The sequence below is a fragment of the Agelaius phoeniceus genome, chromosome 1 (assembly GCF_051311805.1).
Source record: "Agelaius phoeniceus isolate bAgePho1 chromosome 1, bAgePho1.hap1, whole genome shotgun sequence".
NCBI classification, from domain to species: domain Eukaryota; kingdom Metazoa; phylum Chordata; class Aves; order Passeriformes; family Icteridae; genus Agelaius; species Agelaius phoeniceus.
The window spans coordinates 39,609,501-39,630,071 of record NC_135265.1 but is presented as its reverse complement, the minus strand read 5'-3'; the positions used below and the strand labels follow the sequence as shown (position 1 = coordinate 39,630,071).

The 20,571-nt window shown below is 38.6% G+C and overlaps 1 protein-coding gene across 5 annotated transcripts in view; it reads right to left on the bottom strand.

Annotated features, from left to right (window-relative positions):
- Nucleotides 1-20,571, bottom strand: part of RARB (retinoic acid receptor beta) — a 320,712-nt gene that overhangs the window by 295,467 nt on the left and 4,674 nt on the right. For 4 of the 5 annotated variants that reach the window (XM_077176831.1, XM_077176829.1, XM_077176826.1 and 1 more), the window contains exon 2: nt 16,410-16,505. The gene's annotated coding sequence lies outside the window, so the exon portion shown is untranslated. The remainder of the gene's footprint in view (nt 1-16,409; nt 16,506-20,571) is intronic. The other variant, XM_077176843.1, reaches the window with a different exon arrangement.

The following is a 20,571-nucleotide window of genomic DNA, read 5'->3' as shown; positions in this document are numbered from 1 at the left end:
ATGTCAGTTATCCTTTTTGAATTTATGCATTCAGACCAACATATCTAGTTTGTCACAACTTCCCAAAGTTAATTATGCATTGTATAAAAAACGCCCACCCTGTTTAAATCAGTTATCTCCATTTACTGCCTTTCAGTGTAGTTCTTTGTTCTTGCTGTAAGTTAAAGTGCATGATTTATTTATACACACCCCCCCACTGACTGCTCATCCTCTAACTTAACTATGATGGTTTTATTTCTTTCAGTACCTTGACACAAGAAATTCCTTCCAATGCCACAAAGCACTTCTGCCCATCCTGCAGTTCTTCTCTATTTTCATTCTATTTTCTTAAAAGTGATTCACAACAAAACAAATAATCCCTGTTATAAAACAACATTGTTATAAAAAAGCAATAACTACTAACTAGAAAATACTGTCATTGTTTTATAAATTTTTTTGTTAATTTCACCTTCTTTTTATTTGGGTTTTTTTCTAGAGAGACAGACAACAGCCTAACTTGCCAGCTTTTCAATTGCAGCAAATGTAGTCAATTTAATATTCAGCAACATGCAATTAGGTCAAATTATGTATTCAGAAGTTTTTACTTGGATTTGTTAGCTGCAAAATTTCATTGGCCACCACAGTGCCTGCTCCCTATGATTTGCTAGATATTGCCCTAGTGTTCCTCACCCTTCCTCCAACTCATTTTCTATCATCTACAAATTATACCTTCCCTTTATTCATCTTTTGAATTGCTAAATAAAAGCAGTATTAGTAACATTCACCCTGCTACTCGTATTTCTACATCTTCCCATTAATCTTCTATGATGTCCAAGTTCCAAGTGTCCATGTGGCTCTGAGCATGGCACACACCCTAGAAGACAGCAAAACTTTTGAATTGCACTGTACCACAACTCCTGCAGAAGGAAGAGTTCCACTAAGTCTGCCTCATGCTTCTCCATTCCGTATTCTGAAATGTTTCTTACAGGAGAGCAGTTTTGGGTAAAAACTTTTTCAAAGTCTAGAGGAAAAAAAAATTGCCCTTTAACGTCTCCTGACACAAAACAGTAGTCTGGATTAGTTTTAGCTGTACCTGTACCTACTTCATTAGACCTAGTTGTAGAAAGACTCATAACAATCTATTATATTCTATCGTGTTATGCACCTTTCTTTGCCATTCTTCCCAGGAGAATCCTACTCTGAACTGAGAAAAGGGCCACAGACATCCTGTGATCCAGCAAACCCTTTCAATAGGCAGCAATACAACCAAGGAAAGGAGAGGTTATGCTTTGATATGAAACATCAAATTCTTACAATATTTCACTAAGCCTGTCTGGATGCTGCTTCCACCACCAACTGATACATTTTCTTTCTTCTCAGTCCTTAGTTGGGCAAACCAAAAGTGGGGCAACAAGACAGCTTAAAATACTACATACAAATGAAGTTCACTCCTTTTGTTGAAAAGCCATTTGTCCCAAAAGGCATTCTTCTAACCTCAAAAGCCTGCAAACAGCAATGCTTCTGAGAGCTCACATGCATCCCACACAAACAGGTATCCATTTAAATGCCAGCTCACAAATGCACCTAAGATTGTAAAGAAAGCACTTCCATTCCCAGGATTTCAGCAGGTTCTTTGGTACACTAAGTTGTTATCAGCCTACAGTCACATATTGCTCCATTGGGTCAGACACAATTTTACAGCAGCAAGTGCTACATTTACACTCCATTCTCACTGCTTTTCTTTGTCTCTTTTTGAGGAGGGAATTTCTTCCATGGTTTCACAAACAGCTTGTCCTCAGTTATTTTAGCTACTGTGTGTCCGTCTAAAATCACCAGAATCAATTATTCAGAAATACTTCTATAGGAATCTTTTTCTTCTAAAAGCACAGCATCATAAGTTCATTTCTATCTTACAGCCTTCTAAATCTAAAATAGCTTTAAGCTATAAGCCCAGCTATAAGCCCAGCATCTGAATATATCCTAGGAGGGAATACATTTCACCTCTCTAGTACTCATTATCAGCAAGAGCTTTAAAGCATCACAAGTGTAGGCAGCAAACCACAAACATTACTGAAACTGAGAAGCAAAGCCATCCGGTAACTTAAAATGCAGACTGTGCAATCATAAAACACTTAAGGGAAGAAATTCTGAATTGAATATTTTAGAAAAAGAATGGTACATTATTTCATTTCTAGAGTGGATCAATTTAGTAAAAACTGGATGTAGAAGTCACATTGGCTGCAAATATGTAGCTTCCTTTCTTCCTTGAACTGTCACTTTACAAACATAGATTGGTCTTTCAGACTTCATCTAGTGAAATGCCATCTCTCTGCCAATCTTGGTCTACAGTTTTTATTGTGCTGCTACAACTTAACATTCACATCCTTAAATATTAAGTTTATCAGCCCTGTGACTGCAAAGTAACAATCTTAAAATCCACGACCCTTATGAACTAATAAAAATCAGAAAACAAATAACAGAACAAATACAGCCTTTTAACTTATTCTCAACTTAAAAGTACTTGGAGACTAAAATAACTGTATTTTTAATTCTCTGGAGAGAATAAGGAAGTCATAGTGCATTTGATTCTTGAACATCATTGTTGGAATTTCTGGAGAAAAATAACGGTTCCTTTTTCCTGCTATCTGCTAAATACAAAATGTGAATTATCTAAGCCCATGTGAATCTTCTGAAAGATGGACCTTAACCAAAAGTCTCCCTAATTCTTCTTAATAACACTTGATACAAATTGTTCACAAGGATCTGGATCAGGTTTCCCAGCTGTCCTCCCAGGAAGCTGTTGCATCACAGGTTTGAAATTGTTCAGGACAGAGATACTGATTCTTCACAGACTGTTTTCTAAGGACTTACTGTAATACAGTTCTGATCAGATTGAGACAAGCAAACAGTTCCCTCTCCTTCAGCAGTAACAGAGGTTAAAAACTCATCCCCAAGTTCTCTAAAGAGTGTACAATACGGTATTGAAGAGATCATTTCATTCTTCATTACTCAAAGGCATTTCAGCCTTTGAACCCATTCCTACTCATGGATAGACTCAACTAAATACACATTCAGTCCCACTGACACGAGCTAAGGCTTGGATCTCATCACCAAAGACACACATTAAGTTCCCCCACTGAACATATGCTTTCTGAATGGGGATTCAGTCAATTCATACATCAAGATGCTGGAAGCAGAAGGGCACGTTTGCTATGTGAATGGTGAGATAATGAAGATGCTGAAACATTACAAAAACACCACAAGCAGAGTTTCTGTCCTGAAGCAGGCAATGGCCAACGTCCTAGCACAGGTTCTGCTGTGCACTTCTTGGGACTCCTCCAGGTAAAACCACTTACTGTAAGACCAAGCTCTTGGCTTGGTAGAAGTCTCACTCCTGTGCAAACAGTACCAACTACAGAATAAAGAACTGACAATAAACTAGGTGAAACATATTGATGAAATTTTCAACCATTCAGACAACAATTTCTCAGACAACAAAAATGGCAACTTGTCAGCATAGGTTTTCTTTCTTACACTTAAAACACAAAACATTCCCACCACCTTCAATTTTTAGCTAAAGCCTAATATTACAGATGAAATTCCTATCACAGGGAAACATCCTGACACCTAACTGCAGGATCCTTTAATGAAACAAACAACAAAGGGATATAGTGCTCCTAGTTTTCCGTTAAAAAAAGAAAAAGCCAATTTCATCTGCAGGGAGTCAGCTACACTAATTCAAAGTACCTAAAACCTAACTAGGTCCATAGTTCTATAAATCAGGTTTAAGGAAAAGAGGCAAGTGAAGTGTTTGCAGAAAAATTTGGATCATACTGCTGAAGTGTTTGCAGAAAAATTTGGATCATATTGCTCAGGGACATCAGTTTCACCAAAAGTGAAAGATGATTTGAAAAGGAGAGGTTTTGTTACTTCGGAAGGAAAAACACTTTTGCATAGGTAATACACAAGCTTTTAATAGGCCTAGTGCGATCCAAAACTTAATGGTTTCCTCTGTTTTATGTATTATAAAGTTAAGGTTTGTTTTATTTATGTTTTGTCTCTGGTGCAGAGCAACAGTTCACAACCAGAACAGGTCTGTTGGTCAAGGCCATTTTCACACCTTAGGACAATGGCTTTGGTCTAATCAAAAGGAAATGCTACTTCCTAACATGACAAATTATCTTTTTTGACATAACAGACAGAACCGTTGCTTCTCTCTGAGCTCAATCTTTATTTCATCGTCACTTTTATCTGATCAGTGCTGGTGGCAATACATCAAATGCTTAGAATTTCAATGAAATTGCCATTACAAAGGCTTTCAGGGGTTTACAAATTTTCTCTGGACACAGAGCGAGACTGGGGTATGCAGCAGTCCATCACACATTCCCTGCTCTCCTGATTTCCCAGTGTGATCAGAGCAGGCTCTATGCTCACCATGTCATCCTGGGTACCACCCAGGGTATTTGGTGGTTTTGAGTGTCACCCACTGGGTGGCTTCATATTTTGTAGCAACTTGGAAAGGTCAGCAGCCAGTTAGCAGCTGTAAGTTGATAATAAAACTATACATACACACATACATGGTTCAACCACCTATGAAATATTTCCATGTTGCTCACGGTTATGAACAATACAAATTAGTTATAAGTTAGTTATATAAACAATCTATGTTTATACTAAAAATACATCCAAAAATACACGTGAAGACACACAAACAAAACACACAATACAATTCACAGTATTTTCTTACAAGATGTAATCACATTGATAGTCAAAAGAAGCCAAAAATTGAAAAGTGACATACTGGGTATTTGATCTTTTAAAAATCACATTTTGATGGTGCCTCCAGTAATTCTCTACATAACTTTACCCATTTTTGTTCTTCTCAAAAAGCCCTTCCTCTCTCCTTTAACCCAATATTAAAATTTATCCAATTTCGGTACCTGGTACCAATGAGCTGACTTTGCAGGAGTACCTTACTGATAGCTCATCTCTTACACATATGTACTGCTCTGCAAAGAAGTAGAGCCAGAGGATGCTGAACTGGTTTTCTGAAGCTACCATTCCAGAAACACTACAAACAGCTAAGAAAAATATGGCTGCATAATTTTTAACAAAACAATATGGAACCTGATCCAATGCATTAATGGTCCATAATGCTATTGAACAAGACTACAAGAGAGACACTTTACTTGCAGTTGCTTGTCAGACAATTACTCTCTGCTACTGTAATACTTCATGTGCATACTTCCAAGGAAGACTCATGAACGCACAGGTTCATTAAGGGAATGAGAGAATCGATTGTAAAATGGAAAAGGCCGAGTGAGGGCATATTTCAAAGAGATGAATATGGTACACTCCATTATGTTGTAATCAGCCTCTCTCTTTCATCCTAAGAACTGTAATAGTCTATCCTAATTTTCAAGGAAAAAAAAAATTCTCACTGCCTGCATCATACCTTCATCCCAAATACAGTGAGGAATTCAAATGTGCTGCAGGCAGTTTCCATTTACCATGGTCTTTGGAGCAGACGGTATTGATGTTGCTGACCATTTTTCTCCTTAATAAGAAAAACATTCAAATGCTACTAATATTGCTGCCTTGGCAAACCACATTTTATAGATGGGACTTGCCCTGTACATGACACATAGAACATCAATCAAGGTTGAATTTTATTTCAATTTATTATGGTTGCTGTCTAAATGAAAAAATGCTTATATCGTTAAAATGTCTTACAATATAAATGTGCAAATGATGTAATCACCCATTTTGTGAGAAAATTCTGATTTTGATTAAAAATATCTACAGTTAAACATCTAAATATTTAATAAATGTGGAACAAAAAAAACACAAGCGCATTAAGAAACCACAGTAATTGGTATCTGGTGTAACATCATGGTTTTATGCTTGATAGCTTTTATCTTTAGAAGATGAGTTTATAAGGTATTCTTTTAAAATGGTCAGAGCTGCCTTTTTCTTCAAATCATTGAGAATAAATTACTTCAATCTTGACTTCATTCAAGACCTCACATGTGTGTTTTTTTCAAGTTATCATTTATCACAGTTTGCTTGCTATAGCCAGCTGTCTCCAGACTGAACCTGGTGGCCTGCAAAAGCCCTGCAAGCCTTCCCAGATACACAGCTCTGGGCACCACACAATCACCAAGGGGCAGAATACAGCACCTTATAAGAAGAGAGACAGTACTCAGTTCTGTAATTGACTGGAAGTCACAAACCTGTCCCAGCTGCTGAGACAGAATTTAAGGCTTGGCAGAGTCCCACTGGCACACACCACATGAGACATCCCCAGGAGCTGGCTGGGATGCTGGCTCTCCCAGCTGGTGCCTCCAGCATGGCACAAAGCAACACACCCAACATCATGTCCCTGCTGCAGAGAGCACTGCAGATCATCAGGTCAACCCAATGGCAGTGAAAATGCATTAAACTCTCATATTCTCTCTGTATCATCAGCATACAGTTATTATAGAAATACAGTACTCTCCCATTCATGAACAGCCAGCTCCTTCTGCTGTGTTTATTTGACAATACTCTTAAGTCCAGAGCCTAAATGCAATGCATCAAAGAATGATAAACTGTTACAGAAGTTCACAAGCACATTGAAGACCAGAAAGTAAATCCAAATAGTTTCTACCAGAAAATGAGAGTTAGCAGACTAGCAGGCAACTGATTCTCCCCTTCCACTCTCAGCCCACCTGGAGTACTGTGGGCAGCTCCAGGGCCCCCAGTAGAAGGAGGAGGATAAGAGGGCTGAAGCACCTCTCCTGAAATGATAGGCTTAGACAGCTGAGATGACGAGGCTCCACAGAGATCTTAGAGCACCTTCCAGTACATAAAGGTGGCCTACAAGATGGATGCAGAGGAACTTTTTACAGGGGCATGTGGTGACAGGACAAAGGGTGATGACTTTAAACTGAAAGAAGGCAGATTTAAATCAGAGGAAGAAATTCTTAACTGTGAGGGTGGTGAGGCACTGGAACAGGCTGCCCAGAGAGGCTGTGGATGCCACATCCCTGGTAGTGTTCAAGGCCAGGTTGGACAGGGCTTTGAGCAGTGTGATCTAGTGGAAGGCATCTCTGCCCATGGCAGGGGAGGTGGGACAAAATGATCTTCCAGGTCCCTTCTAATCCAAACCATTCTGTGATTCCATGTTTTCCTTACTGGGACAAAAACTATCTAAACCAGATATTGGATCCAACAAGTAAAAGACTGAACTTCAAAAAAGCAGTGGTTTAGCAGTATTGAAGATGTGGTGAGCTATTATAGAACAGCTACACACTGCTCCCCTTTGTCATCCACAGCTCCTAGCATCTTTCACAAGAGAAAAACTTCTTGAAGGTTTTTGCCTTGCACAGAATTTTATCATAGCCAAGAACTGAGGAGCAATTTCAACTTGGCCTTTAAAGAAGAAAAACAAAAAGGGATAAATAACTGTAAATGAAGGAAGTGTATGAGAGAGCTACATGACAGATGACTGGACTTTCATAACATTGCATATTGTAAAGTTTGCCAGAGTGTATTGAAAGAAGAGTCAGTATCCTGGTTAAATCACATCCTGCTGCAGCTGTCCAACTTTATAGCTAAAGTATTCATATTAACTCCATTAAACAATTACAGAAGGAAATACAAAATATTATTAAAAGTATGTTGGCTTTGTGCTATCTTTTTTTCAGATTTAATAAGAGATAAAATACTCTCAACTTTAAAGAGTGACTTTTTTTGTATGTATTCACACCCTGGAGGCCACAAAGCAGTTGTCCTATGGAAATCCTACAAAATCTAAACTTTACTATACATTCTGACAGACATTTTAGACAAGAAAGGAAGGATATTTTAGCATTTATGGAGCTGGCCTGACATTTAGGGGATCTCAATTTAATTTCCTTGTCTGCCAGACTTCCTTCATAATCCCAGACAAAGTAAATCATTTTCCTTTCCCTAGTTTCTCATCTTCAAAATGGAGAAGACCATTAAAGTACTTGAATCACGCAAGTTTTGAAAGACAAAAAAATATTCTTTTCGTCTCCATTTGTATTTTTTCCATGGTTAGAAATGTACCTGAAAGCTCAATCTTTCAAAGGCTCCAACTGTTTGCTGCTTTGTTCTCAAAATCAATAAAACACACTATTTATAAGTAAAACACTTTGTATGTTGCAGATCTTTGTCACTGGAGAGTCTTCCATTTTAAAATGCCTGCTCTGTGTTAAGAAAAGATATTGAAGAATGAGCACAGGGAAAGTTAATAAACAAAATGCATTCATGGCCCATTACTTCAAATAACTTTACTATATAAATAGTCCACTCATCAAATAATGGCCTCAATGAACATTTAATTCTCAGACAATGCATTTGTAATGTACTGCAGGGATTAAAAGTTCTGCATGAATATCACTATCCTGGAAGTGCCACTACTCACAAGAGAAGTACTGACATGTTTCCCACTTGATTAAAAACCGTTTCTAGTCTTTCCTCACCCTGCTTCTCTACTAGACCTCCTTGTCCTAGAAGGACCAAAAGAAAATATATTCTCTACATAGGAGCTCCCAGTCCTGATGATGACCATCAGCCTTGCTTTTAAAATCCAGAAGCACACTAGTGCAGCATTACTAGAGAGGAGAAAACGAAGCAGTCCCCATGATTTTGTTAAGAAAGCAAGTGATGAGAATTCCCTCATGTAAGTGCATGCTTGAATCCTTTTTACAACAAGGTGGAACAAAGTTGAGTTTTTCACAGAATGTTCTCAGTTGGAAGGGACTCACAAGGATCATCGAGTCCAACTCCTGACTCTGCACAGGACACCCCAAGTGTCACACCCTGGGCCTGAGAGCATTGTGCAAACACTTCTGGAACTCTGTCAGGCTGGTTCTGTGACCTGGGGAGCCTGTTCCAGTGCCCAACTACCCATTTGGTGAAAAACCTTTTTCTAATATCCAACCTAAACCTCCCCTGATACAACTTTAGGACATTCCCACAGGCCTGGTCACCACAGAAAAGAGATCAGGTCCAAATAACCTGGTACACATTAGCTTACAAAACAAAAAGTTAGCACTACCACCACCAGGAACAATCATTACAAGACCAAGGCAACAATGGAAGAGCCTGAATTATGTGAGCACTGCGACAGTGACAATCACTACAAGAACTGCTGAGATGCCTGGATACTTGCTACTAGGTGTATCTAAATGTGAAAGACCTCCCTTCACTCAGCCATCTTGCTGCTAATGGTGAAAGAGAGTATCTTTGTAATATGTGGTTGCTTTTATCCTGCAACACAATGACTGAGCCTCGATGAGAAGAAAACCAAGTCAATGACTCGAACACCAACAAAACACATTCTAACAATGACTGCCACATTCATGATGTCATTTTAGGAACTGACTCCAGTACATTCAGATTTTTTTTTGTGTGTCCTGTGGGTTTGACCTGAATCCTAATAAAATTAACTGCTAGAAGAAACCAAGCCAGATGGTAGTTGTACAAGGCATGATGCAAAACCTGCTGAAAAAGTCAACCAATGCTTCTACTAGAAGCCAAAAAGGAGGAAGGCCAGAAAGCTCCTGGAAATCTAAAATGGACCTCATTGCGCTTTGATGGTGAAGTGACAGAATAAATAAATAAAAAATATTAAGAGTTAACTTACATCAGAGATCTAAATATAAAATTCTGCCAAGACCCATTATTCTCAAAATGTATTTTAAGTCATGTTAGGACTTCTGCCTGTGGGTTCATCTAAAGAACCCCAAAACAATTCAATGAAAATGAAATATTCAAAAAAATAAAACTGCTTCTCAGCCATTATTTTCCTCACAAGTTTTGTCTTAGTTTAAATTTACTGCTAATACAGTACGTTAGCAGTTGTCCTTAATAAGCTCTGCATACATCCAAGAAAAGTGCACACACTGACAAAGATGCTTCTAGTTTTGCACAACACATGGCTTTTTTTATACGGTATGTTCTCTCTTGAAAACTACTCCCTCACAAAATGAAAATTCAGCAGAAACTCTAATAGCTTTCATATTTCAGTCTAATAGGTAGCATGGCATTGCACTGCCACCCACCTTTGCTACAATATTGCACAGCACATTTAACAGACATTTGCTTCCTTCACTCAGTCCTTATGTGCAGCTTCTGCAGGACCTTAGTATTAACATTTAACAGAGTCTATGAGCATAAAGCACATTTATGAACACCTGCTAGAACATTTTATTTGCCTTAAGAGTTTTATTATAACTGTTAAATTTTCTTGCTATGCTTTATGGGCCAAATCCTGGTCCAGTCCTAGCCTCAACTCCCACTGACTCCAACAGCAAGGAGATGTGATTGTATGTGGGTTTCCATACCAATTCAATACAGCTTTAAAGAAAATGGGATCACTGGTAAGCACAATACTGGACAGAAAAAGCCAGCACTTAGCAGCTCTAAATATCCACTGAACACAGCCTTCAAATGCAATTAAATAAACAAATAAACCCCACACTCCCAAGTCTGTAATCTCCACGCTGCATTACAAAATCCGACACATTGTGAGGCTAGAAGTACAAGGTATGCAGGTATCCCATCTACAAATGGCTTGGTGGGATGTACTACCAGCAACTACTCCCTCTCAGATCACTCACTGATGCTCCTGCCACCAAAATTTGTTTGCCTCTATGAAATCCATCAAAGGCCAGAAGGCAGCCATGTCATGTTGGTCACCTCCTCTGACACATCCAGACAGTCAGAGCCCTCTTCAACAACACCAGATCAGCTGGAACAAACCATGCAGAGCCAGTTGCAGCTGATGAACAAGAGCCCAAGGAAGATGCCAGAAGTCTGGCTGTTCCAAAGATGTTCTCTACAACTGATCTTCTTCTTTACCATCTTACTGGAGATGTTCCTAACACCTCTGTGAGACTGAACGTGACTATAGAGAAGCAACACAGCTCCTCATAGCTTAGAGAAAAATAATAACAGAGGACTCAAGGAAATCCACATGGAACTCCTCTAAGAAAATTTAACCACATTTGAAATGACTTAAGAGTTTACTTTGCCCACTGCTATTAAAAGTCCAAAAATAGTAAGACAGCTAGCAAAGAATAGACAATATGGCAATGCCACATCTGTTTCACAAAAGCCTGACAGTAAATGCTTGATTCAAAGCATACTATTAAGCCCCCCAAAATTCAAGCAATTATAAAAATGAAATTATAGACACAATGATGAATGACGACAAACAAAATGTTAACAGATCTAGCACCATACAAAAAAAATATTGATTTTCTCTGATTACTACTTAGGTGATCAGAGTGTATGAGGTCCTAGTTGCCTGCTTGCTCTAGATTTTATTAATGCTTCAATATCAGACACCCAATTTGGAAATCAATGCTTACTTCATCATTTTTCTCTGAAGGATCCTATTATTCACAATTGATTTAACAGAAATGAAAGGCTTACCATTAACAAGACCCAGCTGCTGACACTTCTTAGATGAATTATTGAACTTCTAAGAGTGAATTAACTTAACCATCACCAAGACTTATTGTCTGATGTTTCTCATACCAAAGTCAGTGTATTTATAATTACAGAACCAAGTGGTAGAAAGTAACTCCTTTGCTGCCTCCTCCAACACCATACATACTAAGTAAAAATTAGGCTTTGTAAAGATAAAAATATGAGTTTTGCACCAAATTCAGTCAGTTGGAGCTTAGTCTCTAACTGCCTTTCGACACCCTGAATCTTCATTTATTTCTAAAACTCATAGGTCATTTCAAGGTTCAGAAAGAAGAAATCCAATTTATGGCAAGTTACATCTTCTGTCAATGAGATTACTAGAGTCAAAGCTCCCTAGGGCTGCTCATGCCCTGCCAGAAAGCCTACAGAAGACTATTATTAATTCCCTTTAGGTACAAAATGAAGAACCACCTTATGAATTGAGATAAAAGTAACAAATATTACGCTACGGCAAGTAGAAGCAGTACTACCAGTTCATGGCAAAAGCAGTGGTAATGTACAAAGCAAGAGTTTAAAACCTGCCATCTCAGCCATGGGGCTATCTCTGCTCAGAACATAAATTCATTATGCCCATTTTCCAATCTAAGAAGGACTATGCACCATCCACGGTGAATTCAATTCCTCAAATAAGAGCTTTGGCTCTGCTGAATGAGAAGTTCAATACCAAAAAAAGAGCTGGAAGGTTTGGAAGGGCAGATGATCACACCAGCGTCTGTTGTGATCCTACAATGAATATGTAATCCTATGCAATTCCCAAGCAGCTACACTGCTAATAATGCTCTTCACAAGTCATCCTTGAGAAGTGGCAATAAAAACCCTGAGTGCCAGCACACTGACCTACAAACACATTAGTGTCAAGAGCACAGATCTGTGCTAGGCAATATGATATCCTTCAGCCACTGTCAGTAGAACCACAGCTGCCTGGTGACACAGCCAGAACAACAGCTCAGCTGTCAAAACTAGTGAACATTTCAGGTCTTGGTAGACTTCTGGCTAATCTGTACTACCTGGCTGAATATGCCATCAAAATGCTAGTATGGCAACTGCTTTCCCCTTTAGCATTCATCACACTTGCAGAGGTCAGCTTGATTATACTTACCTCTGCAACTGCTCTGAAGACTTCAGCACAAGACCAAATTCAGACTCCAGATGCAACACATCCAGGAAGCCTTCTGGATTAATAACACAATTTTTTGCTTCCTTTTTATTCCACAGAATGGTGAGATAACAGACCTGCTTATCCTTTTCACACAAGCTGAAAGTCAACAACTGTCCAAAATCACTAGAGCCTCTTCTCAAACCTCTCAACGGATTTGAGTGCTTTCACACTGCTAGAGGCAAAACACCTGGGCCTTTTTTACCAGGGTTACTATGTGAGGAAGATAGTCTTGGAGCAAACCAATCAGTTTTTGAATACTGTATTTCCCTCCCAACCCCTGTTTTAACCCCTATCTTACTGAAACTAACCTTAAAATTCTGCTTCGGACATCGGACAAACACTTTAAAAATTAAGAAAAATGGGAAGGAAAGAAGCTTGACAGAGTCTCCAAGATCATAGGAGATCATTTCCTATATTAGGAAAACAGGCCAAAATCATAAATTATGATAATTTTTTAAATATTTAGGTATTGAAAAAATTTAATCTGCCTCTTCTCTACAGAATAACACTTTTGAAATGGAGGGTGGCTGGCCATAAGTGAAACCTGCTTAAATTTGATATCTGCATAAAACATATCTCAGCAAGTAGGTTGTCTTTTTTTAAAAAAGACATGGACCTTGGCAGATTTCCTGCTTTTCTTACACTCATTTCTTCCAGTACTTCCCACATTGTGAAATAACTCTTAATGCTATAAAGACAGTGCAGACTGCAAAAATTGGTCCTAGTGGTTCCAATGGGAGTGACGTGGCCAGAATTTGGCATTCAACAAAGTTTCCATTTCTACATAGGTTTCATTTATTTTTCAGTTTAAAAATAACACCATATTTTGGCATGTAACTAGAGCTGCTCCTGCAACTCAGAAGAAATAACACTGCTGGCAAGCCTCAAATCTGTTCCAAGACAAAAAACTGTGTTGGCAGAACTTTTCTAAAAGTTCTTTTTGACTAGAGGCAGAATTCAACACCAGCATAAATGGAGAAACTTCAGTGAAAACAGTTATGTTACACATTAAGTTTATATAATGCAAATATATTTAGCTGACATGGAATTTAAATTCTTTTGAACCAATTCTGTTTATCTTTTACACGTACATAATAACTTAGCACCAAATTCTATAATCATTCTTCTGTGAATACTCTTTTCCCTCCTACATAAATGGTACTGTGCTATTTACAAAGTACCACAACCATGCCACACATTTTTTTAACCTAAGAGTTATCCAATTAGGATGTGGTGAAATTAAAGCTGCAAGATCTATATTCCTGCATCAATTACAGGCACAGAAGAAAATAACATAAATCTGACATTTCACAACTTCTGAGGGTTTGATTTTGCAACCTACTTTCTAAAATACCTTTTTTGCACGTCATACCCAAGGATTTTTTTAGAGCATGAATACAGTTAACCAATGGGCAGTGGTGTTTCATCAACACAGATCACAGCAAGATTTGACTCCCAACTCCACTATAGCACAGACAACAATGAAACCATTCAAGTACCTAGAAAAAGATGCCCATGCCCCTTGGATATTCAGGATATAGCTGGTTGATGGACGGGACAAAGTACTTACAAGGAAACCTGGACTATTTTGGATTAACTGTTGAGAAAAACTGAATTGAGTTCTTCTTGCCAGAGAGAGGGAGAAAGTTACATGACAGTGGTATCAGGCTGCTTCAATTCTCTTGAAGAAAAACCAATACAAAGCTTAAACATGTAGATATTTCTAAAGCCAAGTTCTACGCACAGCTTACTCATTCTACCCTAAATACAGGTGACTTAACTCTAAATACAGCTGTGTGAGTATTGCATTGAACATCTTTGGTGTTTTGCCTTTTTCTCAAACGATGCTTTTTTTTACATTTTGCTATACTGTCACTGAAAAAAAATTATAAAGAAATGTAGACTGAATTTATTTACCTTCAGATTCTTAAGCATTTGTATCCAATGCACCACAATTCATGAACTGCTTCACATAATTCAACTAAGCACAACTAACACACCTTTAAAGGTCCCCCTCCAACCCAAACTATCCTATGATTTGCAGCACTAGATTGTACAAGTCAGTCTGCCTACATGTAAGGTATCTTTTCAATAAAATATACCACTTTAGATGTCCATTGACTTAAAACTATTCAACAAATAAAAAGAAAAGTAAGAGGTGATACTTATGTTCAGACCAGAAAATAATGCAGTTAATTTGACCACCAATATAATTAATACAATGACCAGATAAGTACAGTTAGAACTCCAAATAAACTTAATATGCTTTATATGTAAGTAAAAACTAAATAGAATATGAACTAAACTTGAGGTCTGGAATTCCAACCAGTGGTCTCATTGAGAATAAATTACACAAAATTTTCAGTGTAGTGTGCCTAAGAATTGATGTCACAAAAATCATCAGACCTTCAGAAATTTAAGGCAAATTTGCCACCAAGGAAAACACATTAATCATCGTTTTATTTCTACTGTAGAAATGTACTACAGGTGTTTCAGAAAGACTTTGATTTTCAAAAATAAGTGGTCTGTTTCTTTCCATACATTACCAAGTCCAACAGAGGCACATTTTTATTTAGGCTAAATCATGCCTTATGGGATACACTTAGGAGGAGGAAAAGAGGACATACAACTGGCATTTGAGACATATTGCCAGTGCAAAGCTGCCAAAAGCACACAGCAGGGAGCATGTTTTGGCTATCCATGAGCAGAATAAGCATGCACTCCTTAACCACTGCCAGCTGGCATTTGTTTCCAAATACAGAATGCTCACTAGGCAGTTTGGAGACTGGACATACTCCTAACCTTAACTATGCTCCCATAAAAGCGTGATGCTGAGATACCTCATTAACCATGCCTCTCTCTTAGCCGACTGCCAAATGAGAGAGACTGAATGACAAACAAAAAGGATACATTTCTCCCTATGCACAAAAAAGCACTTAAAGTATATCCTAACATACTCAAGTGCTTACAGCAGAAGAAAGATTTTAAGAGTGTTGGAAGAAAATTCTGCCAGAGTCTCAAAAAGCAGAAACACTGCCACGCTCCATTGTACATAGATAGAAAAAGTGAAATCCAGAGCCACAGAGTACCAAGAAAACATAGCAATGTATAGAAAGAGTGGCTGGCACTGTGATTACAAACTGCACTATCATGTTTAATACAACCTCTAGCACTCCTCACAACAGACGCTCCCTGCTTTATGCGCTGGGGCAGATTTGTGGGTAGAAGATTAATGTCCCCCTCCATCTGTTAATGACTATATAGGTCCCCTGGGCTTTGCACCAAGGGTACTTTGCCCTTAGGATGGAACAAGAAATGGGAATCTGTGTTTGTTACAATATGCACTTACTATTTCCAGCAACACTAGCAATTGCTAGATGTGTATATTATTTCAACTTTATCTACCAAAACCGTATTTTATCATGGTAGTTCAACTGTGGTTCCAAGTAGATTTTCAAAGAGATCAGTTAAAAGGAGAACAAACCAACGGGGAAGGGAGGGGGCACTTTTCACTTTCAAAGTGCTTTTCTGACACACAGAGCCTGCATCAGTATTTGCCCTGTAAGTGCTCTATTCATTTAACTTTGCTCTAGAGTTTCAAAGTGATTCCACTTTTTGGATTTCCCTTTCTCTGTCACTGATATCCTGCTGTCACCGACCAAGCAACTCACAAGGAAGAAATGTACCAGACTGCCATGCAAAGGAGCGGGCACTAATTAAAGTCTTCATTTCCTTCAGGGGGTTCTGTGAGTGGATTTTAACTTACCCCTGATAACTGTACCTTTCCTCCTGAGACCTGGAGGCAAATCAGAAGGAGCTTGACACCAGCACAGTCTTCATGGACCTAAGCCACTTTGATATCCTGGAAGAATATAGGGAAAGAACCATTACAAAAGGAAGTTCTGAAGGAATGAGGCAAACATAGCCACCACCAGAACCATGATACTCAGAGCAAAATCAAAGATCTTAAAAGTATCTCCAATATCCACAAATGAGAAATCAAAATCAGAGCGTTGCTTCACTAAAGTCTCCAAATGTGGTGTTTCAGGTTTGTTTCATGCTTCCTTTCTTCCTTTTCCCACCCCTGTCAATTGCAACACTGACCTCAATTCCATCTCAAGGAAGAAATAGTTGTCCCTGCCAAAATTTCCTGTGAGCACCAAAGGGAATTACAGGGGCAGCCAACCACGTTTACATTATCACCAAGCATATTTAATCAACTTCTCCCTGTTTACTCAGCTCAACTTTGGAAAAGCTGGAACACCTTTGCAGCTGAACCATCCACACGAGAACGTTCTACCCTCTTTTTAAAAAAGGGAAATGCAATTTCAGCACATGACCTCACCAATCCTTTTGATCCAACTGGGCACTGTCTCTCAAACCATTCCTGCCCAACAAGAAAAGCAGGACAAGACCATAGTCAAAAAGGGAGAAGAAAGAAAAATGGAAAAGAAATTGCTCTGTACTGTCCTTCAGCTTCAGCAGATAATTTCCTGGTCTCAAATGCTACAAAAGTGAAGAAATTGCAGCCACAAAAGACAATTTTTTCCCTCTATATCAGTAGCAGTACAAAACAATGAGTGTTGAACTAACAAAGTGCTCTGCCTGTCTAGGCCTTAGTACTCACAGTATTACTCTAAAAACACTTCTCTACTGGCTTCCCAAATAAGGAAATGCTCCAAATCAAAGATACACACTTAATGTTGTTAAAATTAATTGTAAAACACAACCAAAAAATCCAGCCTGATTTGTATATATTTTGTTTCTGTAACACAATATTGTTAGAATCAACAGAGCTGCTCCCAGATTTCTCATCTGAATCTAATGATATTTAGCCTTTTTCTTATGCTTCCTCAAGAAGCCATGCATTCCACCTTTCATTTGAAAATTAAAGGAATCATCTTTTCCTTTAATCTGTGTACAATAGAGGAAAACACATTCTGAGTACGATTTAAATATATAAAGCAGGTAAAAGCAATTCAATGCTAATATTTCTCCAATAAGTCCTTCTCAGGTCCTTTTGGAAGTCTGACTTAAAACCAAAAAGTTTGAAACTCAACGCTAAAAAAATAATAAAATATATACAGTTAAGAATATTAAAAGCAAAAGGGAGGTAAGGGACAGAGCAAAGAGCTGCAGTTTCCCTTTCCTGCAGGGAGTACAAGATAGCACAAGATAGCACATCTCCTTCTCCTCTGATACTCCTCTGAGCAACAGCTTGCTTTCCTTAATGTGCCTCCTCAATTGCCATCCTATGGCCTGGACAGGTAGGCAGCCCCTGGAGAGAAAAGCCACTGAAGTCTGTGCATCCTACAGAGCACTGACAGCAATCATTCAAGCTTTTATCCAAGCCCCTGTACCTCTGCAGCAAGGCTGCTCTCAATCTGGCCTCCAGAGAAAATGCAACAGCCTAGATTGATAACATCTACTCACCCTGCTGCTGATTAGACAGAGACTGTCTCTGACAGACTTTCCGAAAAGCTGAACAGGAGTCCTAAGCCTGAGCCACAGCTAACACATCCAACTCAGCCACTGGTAAAACACATTTAGTGTCAATTGCAAAGAAAAATCCCAAACATATCTGTTTGGGGGAAGAGCAGGGGAGTTACTGTTGCTTATTTGTGGAGAAGAAGGGAGGAATGTATCATGTCTGCACACATACACAGACTTATGTCTCACACATGGGTACGGGATAACAAATACAGCTTGTTCTCCACTACAGAATTTTCCACTTTGAACATACAGACATCAATATATAAAGTTCATGTTATTTCAGTGAGATACCTTTTGAATGAGTAACGTTGGCAGGATTACAATTCATGTAACACAGAGTCTTTGGTCATCACTAACTCAAGGACAAATTGAAGTCTGAAAGCCAAATCTATGGGGATTTCTGGTGACATCACTAAGACCTCACACAGATGCCTGAGACAAGTAGTGCTGGTATTTTGCCCACCTTTGCACCAAGTTAGCTCTGAGAAATGACTCAAAAAACAAAAAGTCAAACATGATGCCACAACTAACAAGAGTGAGCAGCTCCATCAACAGAGAGTACTCTCATCACATCAGGAACAAAGGACATGTGAACAATCAATCTTATAGAGTTTCAGTAGCCATTCTGTCAGGAAAAAAAAAAACCCAATATTTTTTTTATCAAAGTATAAGAGTTATCAAATTTAGTGTGTTATATACCTTCCCAGACTTGTGAAGAACTCACCAACAGTGCCCACAGCCAAATCCAGCAAAGACTACCAGTTGACCTGTGTCACATTTATTTGTCAGAGCTATTCTCAACACACAGCAGCAAGGCTGTGACTAGTCAAGGCAGCAGTAGCACTTTGCCCCACAGTTTAACTTGCTCCTTTGCACGTGCTCTTTATCCATTTTTATTTGAAATTATCTTGGCCAAGAGTACTACACAAAGGGCTCCTCTGATCCCACAAACAGCTCTTTTGTGCTAAGAATATAATTTAAAAGACTATTTAGAATAAGTTTTACAATACTTATTTTCTGTGCAGGAAATCTTCTTACAGAATCAGAATAATTTAGGCTGAAAATGACCTCTAGAGGCCACGTCCTCCAATTCCCAGTCAAAGCAGTGCTGATCTCAAAGTCAGAACAAGTTGATCAGTCTTGTCCAGTCATGTTTCTAAATCTCCAAGGTCAAATCTCACAACCTTCACAGACCTCTGGTCAGAGTTTAACTATTCTGACTGTTAATTCTTTTTCCTTATGCACAGTCAGAATTGCTCCGTTTCTATGTGTGACAACTGCACCTCACCCTTGCTCTGTACACCTCAGAGAAGAGCACTGTTCTCTGTTCCAAAACAGAGTATTAGGAAATGGAAAGCAAAAATTCATCTTCATCTTCTAATCTCCAGGCTGGGCAAACCCATATCCCTCAGCATCTCCCTGTATGATGTGTACTCCAGACACCAACTGAAACAAGGTGGCTGCTCCAGATTAAAACTCTTGAAATTATTTATGAAAATGTAACAAAGCCTTTCACATAACTCACCTGCATCATACAACATTGCTTTACAGGTCTCCTGAGGCAGACAGGACCATTGATACCTTACTTTCTGATCCCAAAGAAAGTTCTGAAGACAACCTCAGAGGAGCAGCAAGCATAAAGGATTTGATAAGATGATGCACAGGGTGGCATCTCAGATCACCTAAACACTCTGGAACAGCACATTTTTAAGAGTACAAAGAAAAAAAAATCAACATTTAAAAGAAGTTTAATGTGGTTTAGAATGTAGCTATACAGCTTCCTGCAGTTGACCCCAGAAAAATAGAAGACATGTGATGTGTAACTTCCTTTGACTTTTCTTTGAACTCTTGATAGAAGTTCCTGCTTTAAAGAGCAGGATTTTTTTTCATTAATTGTTCTTACAATTTTCATTAATATTTCCAATAGTACCTAACGCTAAAATATCTGCATGCACCAATTCCATGGGTTAGAACACTCTCTCAAAGAAAAACAGTTTCTAATCTTTATTTTGAGATAGGGTGCACTGCATTACTTTGATGAAATGAGCAATACCTGCCCCTCACTTGACCCTGTTAATTCCAAAGCATTTGCCGAGAATCTAGACACAGGTCAAAACAGATACAAGAAAAAGGATACATAAGAAAAAGAAGATCTGTTACCCTGAGTTACTGAGAGCACAATTCCATGCATGGCAGCACAAAGCCTGCCCTCACAGGGCATGAATCAGGTTTCATCCAGAGACCCAAGGAAGTCAGTTTTCTATACAACTTCATAGGATGTTCCCCATATGCAAGAATGGGTTTAATAAAGATTTCATTTATTATTTATTTAGAGCTTGTCATCTATTACTTGGCTACATATTGCTGCCACAGGGAGAAGCTTTTCATATCTGCCTAGATAAGACCTAAAACCTCTAGAATCATGACTGCCAAAC